The 15,975-nt window shown below is 36.9% G+C and overlaps 1 protein-coding gene across 3 annotated transcripts in view; it reads left to right on the top strand.

The window, feature by feature from the left end:
* Positions 1–15,975, top strand: part of PDE11A (phosphodiesterase 11A) — a 414,495-nt gene that overhangs the window by 163,773 nt on the left and 234,747 nt on the right. The window lies entirely within an intron of this gene.

Genomic DNA, 15,975 nt, shown 5'->3' with positions numbered 1-15,975 from the left:
GAGAGAGAGGAAGACACAGAATCTGAAGCAGGCTCCAGGCTCTGAGCTGTCAGCACAGAGCCAGACACAGGGCTTGAACTCATGAACTGTGAGATCATGACCTGAGCCAAAGTTGGACACTTAACTGACTGAGCTACCCAGGCACCCCTGTTTCTGGGGTTTTTAAAATCCTTTTTATGATGTTTTCTTTTCTGATTCTTTTGAGAGAATTCTTTTCCTATTTAGAATATTCACAATTATCATAAACATTGCAAATCGTTTTTCCCAGTTCAATTTGTCTCCTCGTATCAATTTATATCTTGAGATACAAATGTTTTCATCTGCCTACGAATCCAGGGTCTCTCATATGATTTCCACATTTGGTGGAAAATTTGCAATTTTATTTTTTAGCCTATCTTTAATCTCTCTGGGATTTTTTAAAAAAAAAGATTTTCTAAGTTTTAGTTGTTTTCTTTTTTTCAAATGGTGAAATATTTATCCCAGTGTGATTTGTTGTAAACCATATTTTCCCACTGATTTGAAATCACCTTTGTCAATGCTAATTTGTTACACACACTGGTTCTGGACCTCTTTTCCATTATGTTGTGTGATTATTATGTCCCCAGTACTACTCTATTTTGGTCATCATAGCTTTACTTACTCCTTATTTCTATATTCCTTTCAATGCTGGTTAGTATTGTACATTTCATTTGAATTTTAGAATTACCTTTTTTTTTTTTTCAAATTCCAAATGTATCATTTCTTTTTTCACTAGAATAAAATTTATAGAGTCATTTAGAAAGATAATTGATCTCTTTTTAATGTTGGGTCCTTTCATTTAGAAATATGACATGTTCCTCCATTTTTAAAATACTTTTTAATATCCTCCTAGCTTATTAAAAAATTCTAAGCCAATAGGTAGTGGATTTATCAAATGACTTTTTAGAATATTGTGATCATATATTTTCCTTTACAAGTTAATATGAATGTTTGGAATAATTGATTCTGCAATATTAAATCACCAGTTCAATGAACAGAAGTTCTTGGTCATGTCCATTTTTTATTATTTGGATAAACTCAATTTCCCATGTACAAATATATGTACTTGATTTTCTAATGTTTTTGTTTAGGATCTTTCTCATCTGTTTTCATAAGGGACTTATTTTCTAGACTTAATTTTTATACTATTTTATTAGGCTGTGCTGTGAGTATTATTGTGCCTTCAAAAAATATTTGAAGGTTTTCCATCTTTCTCTGGATTTGAGTATAGTTTGAATAACATAGAAATTACCTTGATTTTGAAGCTTTGAAAAAATTTGCCTCTGAAATCATTTAGACCTGGCACCTTTTCTGAGAATGATTCTATTACAACTCTCATTATTTATTTCTGTGGTGATAGGTTTACTTAAATTTTCTTTCTTATTGATTCAACTTCATTAATTTATATTTTCCTTAAAATGCACAAATTTCCATCAGATTTTCAAAAATATAAGCTTAAGGTTGTGCAAAGAAGTCTGTTATAATTCTTTAAATTTTTTTTTCTGTGGCTGTGATTATATTTTCTTGATCACTTCTGTTTTAGTTCATTTGTGGGTTTTTTTCCCTCTGATTAAACTAGCCAGTGATTTATTCGTCTTATTGATTTTCCCTACAAGAACTCTTTCTGGAGTAATTTATCATTTTTACTGGTTGTTTTCTCATTTATTATTTTAAACTTTTATTTTTATTAATACCTCCTTCTGCTTTCTTTGAGCCTGTATTTTTATTCTTTTTTCTTACTGTATATGTAATTTAGCCCTTAAAATAAATATTTGAACTATGAAAAGAAACAACACCTAAAGCAATTGATGAGACTATACTGCTGACAGACTGAATCTGGCCGGAGAATGAAAAGTGTGGATGCGGGCAATAAAGCATTTTGGCTTTGAAGATAGCTTCCTAGCTTGTTAGTTAGACTGTTCTAAGATACATAAGGAGGAAACTTGCTGAATCACCAATGAACCCCATAGGAAACTTTCCCCTCACCTCTTTGGATTTCTACCCGACGCTGGTAATACAAGTAAACCTCGGAGATATTGTGGGTTTGGTTTCAAACCATCGCAATAAGGCAAATACTGCCATAAAGCAAGCGAAATGAATTTTTTGGTTTCTCGGTGCATATAAAAGTTATGTTTATACTATACCGCAGACTGTTAAATATGCAATAGCATTATGTCTTAAAAAATAATGTACATACCTTAACTAACAAATACTTTATTGTTTAAAAAAATGCTAACTATCATGTGAGCTTTCAACAAGTCCTAATCTTTTTTTCTGGTGGAGGGTCTTGCCTCCATGTTGATGGCTGCTGACTAATCTGGGTGCTGGTTGCTGAAGGTTGGGGTGGTTGTGGCGATTTTTAAAAATAAGACAACAATGAAGTTGGACACATCAGTTGACTCTTCCTTTCACAAACTCTCTGTAGCATGTGATGCTGTTTGATAGCATTTTACCCATGGTAGAGCTTCTTTCAAAATTTGAATCAGTGCTCTCAAACCCTGCTGCTGGTTTATCAACTAAGTTTATGTAACATTCTATCTAAATTGTTGTCGTTTCAACAATCTTCACAGCATCTTCACCAGTAGATTCCATCTCAAGAAACCACGTTCTCTACTCATTCATAAGAAGCAACTCCTCATCCATTCAAGTTTTATGCTGAGATTGCAGCAGTTCAGTCACATCTTCAGCACCCCCACCTTTTAATTCTAGTTCCTTAGCTATTTCCACCACATCTGAAGCTACTTCCTCAACTGACGTCTTGAACTCCTCAAAGTCACCCACGAGAGTTGGAATCAACTTCTTTCAAACTCCTGCTAATGTTGATATTTTTACCTATTCCCATGAACACAGATGTTCTTAACAGAATCTAAAATGGTGAATCCTTTCCAGAAAGTTTTCAGTTTACTTTCTCTAGATCCATCAAAGGAATCACTATCTATGACAGCTTCTAGACTTATAATATATATTTCTTAAGTGATAAGATTTGAAAGTTGAAATGACTCCTTGGTCCATGGGCTGCAGAATGGATGTTGTGTTAGCAGGCATGAAAACAACATTACTCTCATTGTACACCTCTATCAGAGCTTTTGCGTGATTGGGTACACTGTCAATGAACAGTAATATTTCGAAAAGAATCTTTTTCTCTGAGCAGCAGGCCTCAATAGTGGGCTTAAAATATTCAGTAAACCATGTTATAAACAGATGCGCTGTCATCCAGGCTTTGTTGTCCCACTGATAGGGCACAAACAATAGATTTAACATACTTTTAATGGCCCTAGGATATTTGGAATGGTTAGTGAGCAAGCACTGGCTTCAACTTAAAGTCACCAAGTGCATTAGCCTCTAGCAAGAGAGTCAGCCTGTACCTTGAAGCTTTGTAGCCAGGCATTGACTTCTCCTTTCTAGGTATAAAAGTTCTAGATGGCATCTTCTTCCAATAGAAGGCTGTTTAATCTACATTGAAAATCTGTTGTTTAGTGTAGCCACCTTCGTTAACGATCTTAGCTAGATGTTCTGGAGAACTTGCTGCAGTTTCTACATCAGGACTTAACTGCTTCACCTTGTCCTTTTATGTTGTGGAGACAGATTTTTCCTTAAGCCTCATGAACCAACCTCTGCTAGCTTCCAACTTTTCTTCTGCAGCTTCCTTACCTCTGTCAGCCTTAATGGTATCAGAGAGAGCTAGGGCCTGCTCTGGATTAGGCTTGGGCTTAAGGGAGACTTGCAGCTGGTTAGAACTTGAGCCAGACCACTAAATCTTTCTCCATATCAGCAATAAGGCTGTTTTGCTTTCTTATCATTTGTATGTTCACTGGAGTAGCACTTTTAATTTCCTTTAAGAACGTTTCCTTTGCATTTACAACTTGGCTAAATGTTTGGTGCAGAAAGCATAGCTTTTGGCTATCTCAGCTTTCAACATGCCTTCCCTTACTGAGCTTAGCCGTTTCTAGCTTTTGATTTAAAGTGAGAGACGTGCAACTCCTCCTTTCACTTGAACACTTAGAGGCCATTGTAGGGTCATTTATTGGCCCAATATCAACAGTGTTGTGTCCCAGGGAACAGGGAGGCCCAAGGAGAGGAGAGAGTCTGGGGAGGACTGGCTCATTGGTAGACCAGTCAGAACACACATTTACTGATCAAGTTTGTTGTCTTATATGGGCATGGTTTGCAGCACCCCAAAACAATTATAATAATAACATCAAAGATCACTGATCACAGATCATATAACAAATATAATAAGAATGAAAAAAATTGAAATATTGAGAGAATGACCAAAGTGTGACACAGAGACGTGAAGTGAGCAAATGCCGCTGGAAAAATAGTACTGAGAGACTTGCTGGATGCAGAGTTGCCACAAATCCTGAGTTTTAAAAAGCACAATATCTGCAAAATACAACAAGTGAGGCACAATACAGTGAGGTGTGCCTGTGAATGATTAGCCCTTCACAAAGTTCTATTTGTTTTTATGCAAAACTTTAAGCTCAGCCTTCCAGGTTGTCTGTTAAGAATGTCTTAAATTTAGTAGGTACCAATTCAGTGTTTTACTTGCATAGACAAAACTTATGGATTTGATCAAGGCTTTTACATTTATAATATTCATTTTAGGGTCCTATTACATTAATTAAATATTAATGCTCTAAGCATATTTTTCATAGCCTTCTCTGTTTCTTCTCCACTGGAGAATATTGCTGGAAATTAAAAAATAGTATGGTTTATTATCCATGTCATTGGTGTTGCATTTTGATGATAAATTATTTTTGGAAAATGAAAAAAAGATATATAAGTAGAAGAATCCCCTCTGGGTCTCGTGTATTCCTCTGAATAGCAATTTTATATTTCCTCACTATTTTTCCTAGGATTATTACGTATCTTCCACAAGCATCTATAAAATACCAAGCCATAGTCTTAAATATTGGAGATACTTTCTGATGAGCCTCTAATGAGATTTTTAAAAAATACTGTATGTGGTGTAAAAATACTCAGATAATAGTAGTTTGCAAAAACAGTTTTCATTATGTGTAAGGCATTTATAATATTTCTTACATTCTTTAACTGTGACAACAGGGCACATTGGGATAGTCAGTATGTTTAAATTTATACTGGATGGGAAAGCAAAAATTAATGAGTTCTTGAGACATTGTGAGGATGAGAATGTCTTGATTATTGTTATAATAATCTAGAGATAGTGGGGAATGAATATGCTAGGCCACAGAAACTCAGCGGTATGGGGATGGAGACCTCAAAGCTACTGAATTGCTTTGATGTGCTTAGCGAGTATATGGACAGCAATCAAAGATGGCTTTAAGAGTTTGGAACTGGGTGAATAGAACATAAATTATCCATTTGGCACATATAGAGCATTTTAGAAGCTCTCTCTCTCTTTTTTTTTCCCCTTGGTGGATTGGAGATTTATTATTATTTTATTTTTTATTTTTTAAAATTTACATCCAAATTAGTTAGTAGAAGCTCTCTTTCTTCAGGAGGAGAAGGGGATTGAAATGATAAACTTGGTTCTGGAATGCTGAGTTTGAGGTAGTATATAGACCTCCGAGTTGAAGTGTCCTCTAGGCAGCTCCAATGTGGAGCTAGAGCACAGAGAAAAGTCAGCACCAGAGAGCCATCTCTGAGAATCGTCCCAGAAGTTACACAGATAAAAGGAAGAGATTTTGGTAACTGTCTAGTTAATAGTTGAATTCAGAGTTCAAGTTCAATTTAGTACTGGAAATGAGAAACTTGGACTGTAAGATAGAGGAAGCAAATGTTTCCAGAGCTCAACTTGATGGATTAGGATGAGAAACTCTAAAACCTGAATGTGAAAAATAGCAGAGGGTGGCTGAGAAGAAGTGTGGTTAGGGACATAGAAGTGTGAATTCAGAGCCAAAGGGAATTAAAGATGGACCAACATTCAAGAGTGAGGCAGGAGGAGTGAGTAAGCAGAAGAAGGAAGTTTCTTGGCTGCTTAAATATCTGGCCCTACGAAATTTGCTCTCTTTTCTAGGTGACTTTTGCTCAAAGGTTAATTCTTAGATGGCCAACCTGCTTTATTTTGTAGGGTTCTTGTATTATGAGAATAAATACATCCTTAGATGGAGAATGTGGAAAGAGAAGGCTAGAAGGCCAAAGACTGAATCTGGGAATATTAACTTGAATAGGGGTGTCAGAAACACAGAAGGAGAGATAGGAATGTATAGTGTATGTTAGCCAAATATTTAATATCCAGCTGGTGATTAAGTGTTAAAGGCTTTAAAAAGGACAAGGACTTAGATTAGTTGGTTGATTTTGTGATTTTTTGATCGGGAAGTCATAGACAAGCTTCCGGTGAGCCATTCTTGTAGATTGCAGGTTGTAATCCAAATGACAGGGGGTGAGGACCTGAAGGTAAGCAGATGCAGGTGAAGATGGAAACAGCAATACCAAATGAAAGGGAAAACATTCTCCTCTGGTGGAGAAGAGAAGATCCAGACACAGGAGATAGAAACAATGATGGTGGACAGGAAGAGCCCCACGATCCCACAGAAATGACACAAATGAAAAACCCTAGTACAGGGTTTACCTCCACAGAAAAAACATGCTTTTTTCCTTGAGCCTGGACAAAAGGATACTGTCCTAGGTACACTGATATTGAGCTAAGATTGAAAATAGATGAGGAAATGTATTAAAATCTTTGATTTATCTTAAAGTTCTCTGAAATCAGAACAGAAACAAGTAAAAAGTCTAGTTAAGCTTTACACAAAAATAACATGTAATGAACAGACAATCCACGTACTGGAGAAAATCTCTGCAAAACATATATATCTGATAAAGGGCTGGTATCCAAAATATGTAAAGAACTCCTAAAACACAATAAGCCACAAGCTACTTGATTTAAAAATGGCAAAAGATCTGAACAGATAGCTCACCAATGGCAAATAAATATATTAAAAGATGCTCAACATCCCATGTCATCAGGCAACTGCAAATTTAAACAATGATGAGATATCATGAAACACCTATTAGAATGTTTAAAATTCAAGACACTGACAACAGCAAACACTGACAAGGATGTGGAGCGCCAGGAACTTCCATTCGTTGCTGGTGCAAATGCAAAATTGTACAGCCACTTTGGAAGACAGTTTGGCAGTTTCTTATAAAACTAAAATACTCATTTCATACAATCCAGCAATCATACTCCTGGGTATTAAGCCAGATGAATTGTTAACTTACATCCACACAAAAACCTGCATGTGACTGTTTACAGCAGCTTTATTCATCATTGCCAAAACATGGAAGCAACCAAGATGTCCTTCAATAGGTGAATGGATAAACAAACTGTGGTACATCCATATAATGAAATATTTTCAGTAATAAAAATAAATGAAAAGCTGTCAAGTCATGAAAAGACATGAAGTCACCTTAAGTGGATATTGCTATGTGACAGAAGCCAATCTGAAGACTACATACCGTATGATTCTGACTATATGACATTCCTGAAAAGATAAAACTATGGAATCAATAAAAAGATCACTGGCTACCAAAGGTTTGGGGAGATAGAGAGAGGGACGAATAGGCAGAACACAGAGAATTTTTAGGTCACTGAAATGATTCTGTGTGATACTGTAATGGTAGATACATGTCATCATATATTTGTCAAAACCCTTGGACTATGCAACACAGAGAGTAAACCCTAATGTAGGTTTGGACTTAATGAGACTATGGACTGTAGTTAGTGATAATATATCAATATTGGCTCATTAATTATAACAAATGTACCATACTAATGTAAGATGTTAATACTAGGGAAAACTGTGTGTTTTGGGGGGAGGAAAGGAAGTCTATGGGAAATCTCTGTACCTTCCACTCAATTTTTCTGTGACCTAAAACTGCTCTAAAAAATAAAGTCTATTAATTAAAAAAAAAGACTGAAAAGCCTTGAAAACAATATTATAAGTGAAAGCAGACAGACACAAAAGGCCACATATTATATGAGTCCATTTATATGAAATGTCTACTACTTTAAGAACCAGGAGTTATACAAAAGAAAGAGCTAGATAAATAAGATGGTGAAAGAAGGATCCTGCTACTGATAGGAGGACATAGTGTGAATATGTTTCAAATTCAAAGAAAGACTAATGTATTTCTCATCAGAAAATAGCCTTAGAGAATTTTTCTGTTCATACATTTATTATGATATAATAGGATTTTTCCAGCATCGAGGTGTTGATACCAACACTAAATTACTAGGCAGTACAGCTTTCTGCAATTATACCTGTGCTTGGTAATTGGGGAAATCATAACGACCTTAAAAGCTAAAACTCAAGAATGCCTGGATCAAACTGTAGCTCAAATTGACTTCTTACACAAACTCTAAGTTACAAAAATGGATGGAACAAATAGCCAGGATGAAATATGTAGGTCAACCTGTGTATAAAAATAACCTTGACAGAGTTATACAGATAGATATTGTTGTAAAATTTCTTTATACAGTGAGAGGGAGTAGGCCAAGTTTACTGAGCCGTAATATCTACTTATCTTTGATGAAGCAATCATAGCTTGTAGGGCTGTTGGACTGTATCACAGAGATGCCAATTGTTAATTATCGAGTAAGATTCATGATTTGCGAAAATGGAAGATGATTATTATTTTTAGAATAAAAAGAGTGCGTACTAAGCCGTAAGAAGTAGAATGTCCAGTAAAAGATAAGTGAAAGACACAAAGAGGCTATGTTAAAAACAGATAGCTAAGAAATTATGGAAATTATAACCAACAAATATTATATTATGAAATTATTATCAGTATCACTAATAATCAAACAAATGTAAGTTAATGCAAAAGTAAATGCTGATTTAATCTGTCAGACAAGATTTAAAAAGAATAATAATATCCAATGTTGTATGAGTAGAGGTAAATGAATTCTCTGATGACTGTTAGTGGGAGTATTAATTGGTAGAGAATTTTTGGAGGAGGAGTTGGCAGTTGCTGTTAAGATGTTTTGGGTTTTTTTTTTTTTTTTTTTTTTTTTTTTATTTTTTATTTTTCAATGTTTATTTATTTTTGGGATAGAGAGAGACAGAGCATGAACGGGGGAGGGGCAGAGAGAGAGGGAGACACAGAATCGGAAACAGGCTCCAGGCTCTGAGCCATCCGCCCAGAGCCTGACGCGGGGCTCAAACTCCCGGACCGCGAGATCGTGACCTGGCTGAAGTCAGACGCTTAACCGACTGCGCCACCCAGGCGCCCCTAAGATGTTTTTTTTTTTTTTTTTTAATTTTTTTTTTTTTTCAACGTTTATTTATTTTTGGGACAGAGAGAGACAGAGCATGAACGGGGGAGGGGCAGAGAGAGAGGGAGACACAGAATCGGAAACAGGCTCCAGGCTCCGAGCCATCAGCCCAGAGCCCGACGCGGGGCTCGAACTCACGGAGCGCGAGATCGTGACCTGGCTGAAGTCGGACGCTTAACCGACTGCGCCACCCAGGCGCCCCTAAGATGTTTTTTTAATGCAAATTTTCTTCAACCAAAATTTCACTTCTAGGAATCTGTCCAACAGAAGTATTGTCCAAGTGCACAAAGATGTGTTTACAAGAAAGTTCATGGCAGTGTTATTTGTAATAGAGAAGAATTGGAAGCAACATGAATGTCTCCTCATAGAATATTCCACAGAGATGAAAAAGAGTTAAGTAGATTTCTTTGAACTGACACGTAAAGTTTTCCAAGAGATATTGCCAAGTGATACGGAAGGTATAAAACATAACTTACAGTGTGATCCCACTTATGTTTACAAACACCCCCAGAACTAAATATTGTTAAGTTGGCAGTTAATTAAAAAAGGTCTAGAAGAATGCACTGTGAATGCCTCTTAGGGTTGTTCCTTGGGGGAGGAGTAGGGCAGAATAGGAAATGAAGAGGCATCTGTAGTTATTTTATTGTATACACTTTTATACTGTTTGATTTTTTTTAAGTTTATTTATTTATTTTTGAGAGACAGAGAGAGAGCAAGAGAGAGAATCCCAAGCAGGCTCTGAGCTGTCAGTGCAGAGCTGGATGCAGGGCTCAGTACGACAAACCGTGAAATCATGACCCAAGCCGAAATCAAGAGTCAAATGCTCAACCAACGGAGCCACCCAGGAGCCCCTATACTGTTTGATTTTTTAAACAAAAACTAAAAATTTGTGTAATGTTAGGAGTTATTTAAAAATGTACATACATATTAATGAATTAATATTAGTAAAGCACTGAGAATATTTCCTGGTGCAGAGAAAGTGCTATGTAAGTGTGTGTTAAATTAAATAAATTAGTTCAAATGTTAGGGCTTTATCCTGAGAAAATAATTATGGGATGTGCAAACATTTAATTTCTAGAATGTTTAACTCTAAGATTATTAAAGTTAGAAATGACCTAAATGCCCAGCAGATGATTGACTAAAAAATATTAATTCACACAATGAGTGGGATTTTTGAATGATAATTTTTAACAGCTATATGGAGGTATATTTTACATGTTATAAAATGCACCCATTTCAAAGAGCGATTCAGTGATTTTTAGTAACTTCATGAGTAGTGCAACCATCAGCATAAATCAGTTTTAGTACATACCCCCAGGTATGCCTACCAGGCTGCCTACCAGGAATTGGCCTCAGCCTGTCTACCCTTGGATGAACTTGGCCTCTTAGGGATATTTTAGCCAATACTAGCCTCAGAAAGAGAGGTAAGATAGCTGAAGGGTACTCATTCCAGTTCCCCTGGGGTCCCCCACTTTGATACCCACCAGGGCAGAAGCAGAAACACCTATGTCCCCCTCTCCTAAGAATGGAAAGCAGAAGAGTAAGTTTCTCCTTTTCCTTTATTTGCTGCCTTGCTCTTCCTCATCTTTTGTGAATAAAATGCACCCCACATTCTCTTTAGTGTTCTTTTTTTTAATTGTTTTTATTGTTTATTTTTATTTATTTTTGAGAGAGAAACAGAGCACGAGTGTGGGGGAGGGCAGAGAGAGAGAGGGAGACACAGGATCTGAAAGAGACTCTAGGCTCTGAGCTGTCAGCACAGATCCCGATATGGGGCTCAAACTCTGGAATGGTGAGATCATGACCTGAGCCAAAGTCGGATGCCTAACTGACTGAGCCACCCAGGTGTCCCTAGAGTGTTTATACTTAAAGCGAACAGTTTCCAAAAGTATGTGTTGGATTGTCTATTCCATGCCAATGTTCTTTTAAACCAAGTTGGTACTTGGGGTGCCTGGGTGGCCCAGTTGGTAAAGTGTCCAACTTTGGCTCAGGTCAGAATCTCGCTGTTCATGAGTTCAAGTCCCACATCAAGCTCTGTGCTGACAGCTCGGAGTCTGGAGCCTGCTTTGGATTCTGTGTCTCCCTCTCTCTCTGCCCCTTCCCCACTCAACTCTCTCTCAAAAATAAATAAACATTAAAACATTTTTTAAAAAGTTGGTACTTTATGTATGTCTCTATTTATTTTGGGGAGGCTCTTTTCTTCAAAGAGGGCACAGCATGATAAGAGAAAGGCATGCTTCAGCCAAGTGTGTATACTTTGATGTGAGGTGACAAGATTCATGCAGGATTCTTATTCTTGAAATAAACACCTGACCTATTGCTTTTATTGAATTTGCTTAGAAACAAAATTGCAGTGAACCAAACTATACCTCTGGAAGCAGGAATTTCCTCTGGAGACTCTAGAAAACTTCAAACTCATTTTTTTACTCTTTTAAATATTATCTTCCTAAAATATATGGAAAGTATTTCATAATGTGAGAATAATGTGACCACATCCATATTTTGATACCTTATTTTCCAAATTACTTGAAGAGCTTATTTCGTGTTTGAGTTACAACACTCCCGGTTTCCAATCAGGTGGCCCCACCCAGCTCAGTGAAGTTTTGCCTTATAGTCACTGCCAGAGGGGGCGGAAGGGACCTGCTAGTGCAACTTACAGGGTCTGCACAGAGAAAGGAGATGCTACATGATGGTGGGAAGACCTTGTCTCACCCGTGACCTTAGCTGATAGTGATGTGGCTCTTCAAGCTATTTGCCTTCAGGAGTGGAGTCCATAAAGGGGTGGCCCCAGGCCCCTCACAGAATCTCCAATGTAGACCTCCAGTGTCCTTTAATGATGTATTATTGGACGGGACCAGCTCTGGAGGCTTTAACAGCCTTCCTCTGTGATCTGTAAGTTTTGAAAGGCTCAGTATCTACTGTCTTTCTTTAGGACATTGATGGAAGGTCCCAGTGCTCACATTTTATGCTTATTAGTGATACTTTTCATGAGTTTCCAGGGCTAGAGGGACTTTTCCACGCTATTTAATGATTTTCAGTTTAACTCTCTTTCTGAGTGGGATGTTGTAAAGATTAATTAGCCAGTGTTCATAAAGTGCTTTCAAGCTGAAAAGTACTGCACAAGGGTGTGCAGACTCATTAGCTTCTTAGTCATTAAGGCTTTTTAGACCTTTTGGCATTCAGAAACTAGACAGTGAAGGCCAAATTCGTATTTTTTCTTGGAGGAGGGGGACCTAAAAAAGAGCAGAATAGAATAGTATCCCTCTTTCTTTTTTGAAAAAAAAGACATCTGTTGCACTGGGACTGGAAAAAAGATTAAGATTTTTCATCATCTCCTATATCCATACTGCTTCTGCTTCTTCTTACTTCCTCCTTTCAAAATGTGTTTATCTGATTCTTCTGCACATTTGTTTAGAAACTCTATGATTATATTGTCATGTAGGTATCCATAGTGGAACTGATTCTGGCCTCAGAGCGCTGAATTGTTGTACTGATAAATGACACAGGGTAGGTAGAGCATTCCCTTTGTAAATAAAGATTCCCCTCTCGGTTTGCAATGTGTCAAAAAGGTGTAATATTGTCTCCATCCTCAGTAATATTTGCTCAATATATTTAGAGTTCTATATGATTTAGTTAAGCCTGTGACTGAGGCTGGAAAAGTACAGACTGGCCACCAAAGATATAAAGAGTTTCTAAGAGAAGCCAGGGACAAAGATGGATAATGTACAATGAATTAGATTGACAGTGGACATTTTAGCAGCATCAGCTGCACATGATGGGGGAATAATATGACAGACAGTGGTCAATCTAGAATTGTATACCAAACTAAATTACCTTTTAAGATTGATCATAAATAAAGACCTTTCTATACAAACAAAACACATTTACCACGAATACTAAAGGATGTTCTAAAGGATTCGAAAAGAGAAAATTATTTTAGAAGGAAACAAGAAGAGGCTAGAAGGAACAAAGAGGAAAAAATTGGGAACCATGTGGGTAAATCTAAAAAAGCATTAGGTAATAATAATAATGTCCAATTTGCAGTAACAAAACAAGGTATAAGTAAAAAAAGCAAAAAAGTAACATGTATAACAGGAAAGTTAAAGTATTCAACCTTCTTATCTTATTTGGAAGGAGGCTAAAGATATTAAAATTAGATTTTATTAAGTATGCACATAGACTTTCTAGTTTTAATCACTAAAATAAAAGAAATGTAATGTAGTGGGGGAGGGGAATCAATGGAATGAGAAAATAAAATCGATAGCAACTGGCTCAATAAAAAGGGAATAAATAAATTTACCATGGATCTTAGTAATTTCTCCTGGGCTCTTACTTTACAATTACAACTACTAAGTAACTATGTTGTAGAGTTCATATCAATATACCAACAGGACAAATGAAAAATAAAATAGTCTTACTGATATGTGAACAGCTATTTCTGGCTTGGGATAAAGTGTTCAGTAACAGCATCATTTTGATAACACAGGACATGGATTATAGCAGAGGAACCTCAAATATAGAGAACACAGATCTTTCATAATGGACAGTAAGCTTGCCTGACCTCTACTCCAGAGAATATTATCTTAATTATGCTTTATATTAAACAAGTCTGCTCTTTGCTCTGGAAGAAGACACTTTTTTTCCAAGGCCATTCATTATACAAACACCTTTGAAATATAGAGCAGTGCCTTTGTTTTTACATTGTGCAGAAATGTGAGAGATCCATGGAGAGATATCTCCCAAAAAGTTTGGATAAGTTTGTAAAGCCCAGTTTTCTTATCTGAAAAATAAAATGAATGGTATAGCATATGTAGTTACAAGGATCAGATGATATAGTATGTATAAAATGCTTAATGTCATATCCAAGGACTTTGTCAATATCGATTACTACTATAAATGATTATTTCTTGAGTAAAATGTGAGCATGTTTATTGAATTCTTTGTTTTCTCCAGCAAGTAGAATATTACAGCTCATAGATGTTTCTACTTATCACCAAGTATTAGAATTAAAAAGGATTAGGAAGATTACCCAGCGAAACCAGGCATTTTACAGATAAGGAAATAGGTTCAGAAAGGTTAAGTGACTTGTTGGCTTTCACACAGAACAGCCATATAAAGGACAATGGTCATCTAATTTAATAGTCACATAATTTTTAATGAGACCCAGTGCTTGGAGCTCAATAAATATTGGCATTACAAAGGAATTGAAGCAAGCCTATGATATATTAGAAAACATTTCACATATTTATTTGGTCATTCTCTTCTACATACTTGCTTGACCTCTGAACCACCTTAAACTTGGCCCCTGAAGGCAGATAAATACAGGAAGAAAGAGAGGAAAGGAGAAAGGAAGTCAGGAAGTCAAGAAGGAAAGAGAGAGAGAAGAAGGAAGGAAAGAGGAAGGAAGGAAGGAAGAAAGGAAGGAAAGAAAAAAAGAAAAGGAAAGAAAGAGAAGGAGGAAGGAAGGGAGGGAGGGAGAGAGGAAGGAAGAAAAAAAGAAAGAGAAAGAAAAAGAAAGAAAAAAGAAAGAGAGAAAGAGAAAGAAAGAAAAGGAGAAAAATAAAATAACCTGTATCCCCTCCTTCCCTCCACCTCCATCATAGTCACTGTCTCCAGAGCAGAGTCAAAACAACAACAACAACAACAACAACAACAACAACAACAACAACAGGAAACTACAAGAAAAGTGCTGTGTGTGTAGGTGATGTTGAAAGTGGTCCCATTCTGGCTAAAGGCAGGGAAATTCTGGCAGAATATCTGGCAGCTTTATGTCAACAGCTTTATCCTGGCTTACCAACAAACTTCCTAAGGCATGAGGGGGAGTAGTAATGAAGAGGAATGAGGGGGCGACAGAAATAGCATCCAGTTCTAGGAGGCACCATGTTGTAGGACATGATCATGAGGTGTAGCATAAGATGACCTGAGTTCCTGTGTGAGTTTGAGCAAGTTACTGAATTTCCTGATCTCTAAAATGTACTTAAAATTTTTCCATGACAAGTTGATGTGCCATTCAAATAAAGAAATGAAGTGAGAGTGTTTGGCACCTCATTAAATAGAAGGTCCTCATTAAATAGAAGTTGGAATCAAATTCATTGAAGGAATTTATCCAGGAAAGATCTGTAAAAATCAGCCAGCTCACTGATTTTGTACTTCTGGTTAATACCAATTCCATCATTTCTCTGTTTTCTGTAAGAGTGGTGTCACAGCATTGGCTTCTACGGCCTTGTGAAATACTTTCTGGGACCTGAGGTCACAGCTGAATATGCCCAGGTAGCCAAAGCAAGATCTAATAGGAAAGCAATGATAAGGAATGTGGATTGTTCTTCATCTTTTGTCTTTCTCAAGCCTGCTGCAAAAACACCTCCCACTCTGGGTAATTCTTTTCTGGGTGTCCCCGGGGTGTCTCACACTGTTCCTGCCATTCTTATCCCTCGCCTGTGGTAAACTCTTCTAGGAATTGGGAGCTGCTCTGTTTTGTCACTGCTCTAGAGTACCCCTTCACAGGACCTTGTAGTGTGTGTGTGTGTGTGTGTGTGTGTGTGTGTGAGAGAGAGAGAGAGAGAGAGAGAGAGAGAGATTGAGAGAGAGAAAGAGAGACAGACAAACAAGGAGACAGAGGGAGGAAGAAACATGCACTTTTCTATCTGCTTTAGAGGAGTCCCAAAGCAATATTACTTGTCCCAATGTGCTATGTTGTA

The sequence above is a fragment of the Puma concolor genome, chromosome C1 (assembly GCF_028749965.1).
Source record: "Puma concolor isolate L17-30 chromosome C1, mPumCon1.1.hap2, whole genome shotgun sequence".
NCBI lineage: Eukaryota > Metazoa > Chordata > Mammalia > Carnivora > Felidae > Puma > Puma concolor.
Note: the sequence above shows the minus strand (reverse complement) of the source record. Positions and strands in the feature narration are given on the sequence as shown.